Source organism: Carlito syrichta, unplaced genomic scaffold, assembly GCF_000164805.1.
Source record: "Carlito syrichta isolate Samal-C Ts95f unplaced genomic scaffold, Tarsius_syrichta-2.0.1 Scaffold308138, whole genome shotgun sequence".
Lineage (NCBI taxonomy): Eukaryota > Metazoa > Chordata > Mammalia > Primates > Tarsiidae > Carlito > Carlito syrichta.
In genome coordinates, this window is record NW_007252234.1 from 134743 (window position 1) to 138705 (window position 3963).

The following is a 3963-nucleotide window of genomic DNA, read 5'->3' on the forward strand; positions in this document are numbered from 1 at the left end:
ACTTTTGTAGGAGGTGGTTTGTCAACTTGTTAGAAATCAGAAGCCACTCTTTTGTAATTCTTACAACTCTGAAATTTCATACTAGCCATGACCCAATTTTACAATCAAAGAAACTGAGGCTTAGAGAGGTTAAAGAATCTGCTCAGTGTCACAGAACCACTTCTTGCAGTCTTGAAATTTACGTCTAAAGCTCTGGATGTTAACCACTGTGCCATATATTGCCCATCAATCAGACCTTAGCATACCCTCAAATTGCATCCTCTCCTTTCACATAGAGCCATTTGCCTTGGGTGGAACTTTGCCCAGCTCAGTTTTGTTTCCTTGGGATGGTTCTTTTGTCAGCGACTTGGTCCTTTTATGTGAGGAGCCCTGGTAAGCCAAATCAAAGCCCTCCAGACACCTGCACCTTATCTGAACCAGCTGGATATTCATGGCTTAGGGCTCTCAAACTAGAACCCTGGAGAGACTTGTTTAAACTGATGCTTCATCTCTGCTGCTCCAAGTATTACTTTTGAGCAGTGTGTCAAAGTCCTCTTCAGGCAAGTAGTTATCTAGCAATCTAATATGAAGCTTATTCTACAAATATTTACAGAATGCCTGAAGAATTGTGTTTAAGTGCTGACTGAGGGGGAGAGTAATTTGAGGAGAACTAAAAATCACCAAGACACAACTCCGAACTTCACTGAGTTTAAACAAATTGGCATTATAGTGACAAAGTATATATCTCTATCTCGATCTCCAGCTCCATCTTCATAGTTATCCATCTTTATTTCTATTTCTGTTCATGCACGTACACACATATAACTGGTTGCAAGTTTTTTTCCATTACTTTATAATTCAGAGAAATATTTTCTGCACCAGACATAGAAAAAAAAAGACCCACAAATGTAATTCTGTCACCAAGCCATATGCTTTGTGAACCCTAGATAAATTATTTGGGTTAGAAAACTAAGCCGGGCTCGGTGGCTCAGCCTGTAATCCCGCGCGCCTTTGGGAGGCTGAGGTGAGTGGATTGCCTGAGCCTGCGGGTTCAAGATCCGCCTGGGCAGCGAGACCTCATCTCTACAATAAATAAAAAAAATCAGCCAGGCGTGGTAGCGCGCGCCTGTCGTTCCAGCTACTCGGAAGGCTGAGGCGGAAGGATCACCTGAGCCCAGCAGGTCGAGGCTGTGGTGGCCGGGAGCCGCCACTGCACTCCAGTCTGGGCGACAGAGTGAGACTCCAACTCAAAAAAAAAAAAAAAAGAAAACTATAGAGTTTTATTTCTTTCAACAATTCTTTCTTCTACCTGTATACTTGGTGGCAGATTTTGTTTCACTTTCCTTGTTTCTTTGATGATTAAAATTTCCTCTCAAAAACATACTTAATTTTTTCTGTTCCATATGTCATCACTATGCAAAATCATCTTGTTGATTCATTTTGATACTATGTAGATGGAAATGTGGTGGATTCTTTTTCGTCTCCAGAATATAATTAAAAGGAAGTTTCTCTGAACCTTTTCTTTTTTTTTTTTTTTTTGAGTTGGAGTCTCACTCTGTCGCCCAGCCTGGAGTGCAGTGGCCGCTCCACTCGAACTGCTGGGCTCCGGTGATCCTTCCGCCTCAGCCTTTCAAGTAGCCGGAATTACAGGCATGTGCTACCACGCCCGGCTGATTTTTTTGATTTATTGTAGAGATGAGTTCTCGCCGCCCAGGCGGGTCTCAAACCCGCAGCCTCAGGCAATCCACTCACCTCAGCCTCCCAAAGGCGCGGGATTACAGGGTGAGCCACCAAGCCCGGCTCTGAACCTTTTCAATAAGAGAACATAAAGTTTGTTTCCAAAAATGGGTTCAAAAAGACACGTCTTTTTTTTTTTTAGATTATCTTCACAGTGGATCTACCAGGTGCATGCATTTTAATTTAGATTTTTTGCTATCTACTTGGTAGAACCAATGCTAGGGATAATTTAGAAAGACTGTGGCTTTGTGACATTTATTGGCAATTTTTGTCCATAATGACTGTTCTGCTCTACCAGATTCTAACAAGGGATGAAATGTTGCCAGGAAAATGTTTTTTTTCTCCCTTTAATACTTTTACCAATTCATTTGCCTTCTGTTCCACAAATATATTACTATTTTTTAGAAATTGAAGTTTATAATCTCATGTTTTGGAAAGTCTTTGAATCTTGGTGAACTAATGCTCTATTTTTAATAGTTTCTACATTTTTTGTCCCAAGAAACTGGCAGGTTTAAATATGAGTTATGTGGTGTTTTTTTGAGAAACTTTCAAAGGTACATGCTTTAAAAAATTGCCTTTTAGGGTAATTAGGAATTTCTCTAGAGACAGTTAGATAGCAACTCAGTGGGCTGGGATAATGATTATTGATTGATGACAAAATGAATGATGGTGCTAGAATGGGGACTTTTGAGGTTCTTAATTTATGTATTTATACATGTATATATTTTAGGTATATGTAAAGCATACATATAAAATTTAGTATCAAAAGTTAGAAAATGCAAATAAATGGATTTAAAAATATGTTCATCCTACCTCTATGTCAAATTATCCATATAATTAAAATTTTGATGTCAGATTTTATGAACCAAGTTATGTTCTGGAGTCATAACAGTTATGGCAACACCCGAGACCTACAATAGCTGTGTATTCTGCTAATAGAGGTTAGCTTCAATGTTAGTTTCATTTTAACTGACGGCAAATCGCAATTTTATGTATATAAACCTAATAATGGATTGGTCATCTTCCCAGATAAACTAGATTAATCTAACAACTTGATAATTAAATGGAGCAGCTACATTTAGATATCCATCTTTAAACGGTTTCACCTCCTTGTTGATATACATCATAAATATGCAAAACAGCGTGATGAAGTGAAAGGACTTTGATCCTAACTTTAAATCTGCCACCACCAATAATAACAAAAAAGTAAACGTGTGTATCCTTTTACTATTATAAAAGCACTTCTATACATATTGTATCATTAGATACCAAAATCTTGGGAAGCAGACATCTTGCCATCATTTCTTTCTTTTTAAAACATTCTGGCTATACTTATGATGATACTGAAGCTAGAAAAACTAAGGCCCTTGCCCAAGGTAATTCAGTACCTGGAAATGTTTGGCATTTGAAGCCACACCTCCAGGTTTTGGAATTTTCTTCTGTAAAGTGACAACTGTATGCTCTCTAAGGCTTTTTTGGCTAGAAAAAAAAAAACTGTATAGAGCTTGTGTTTTCTAAATGGAAACAGTATGTTAACAAACTGAACTTGTGGGACGTAACCAGAAAGCACATTGATTTTTGTCTTCCAGTTGCTTTACAAGTTATTCAGTGGGGAAAATGCCACCTATGAATCTGGACAAAAACCCAGGCAGTCCCATGATGTTTCTGTCCACTGCTAGAGAAAGAAAAGCCTAATAGTTCTTTGAAATTTCCAGTTTGGTTAAAACCTTTCCTTTGCCTGACTGGACCTTCTTTGAGGGGGAAGCGAGGCATTCTTTCTCCATTAATCACAGTTCTGACAGGACCAGGGGCTAAAAAGTGGAGGGAATTTGAGAGGTAAGAGAGTGGGAAAGTTCTTACCTGTCTGCCTGGGACAGCTCTTCAGGAGTTCTCACTGGGAATATTTGATGCTTCTTGTAATGTGGAGTGGACATGTATCTAACTGGCTGCTCCTTCTCAGTAGCTGACCCTTCAGTGGTCTACTTTACATAGATTCCGTTTGTTGAAGTACCAGCTTCTTTCCAGTTTGACCTCTCAGTAGGATTTAGAATAGCAGTAGGTCTACTAGCTTGTCCATGGGAAACACTCATCCATTTTCTGCTTCAGTAGTCCAGTAACAACTCAGCCACCTGTCCTTTGCTCTCACCTCCAGAGCCCATTTCTACTTTTAAGTTTTTCATATGGGAGTCGGACGCCTAGCTATTTTGTTCCTCCGACACTCAGAACACATCCTCTTTTTTTTTGACT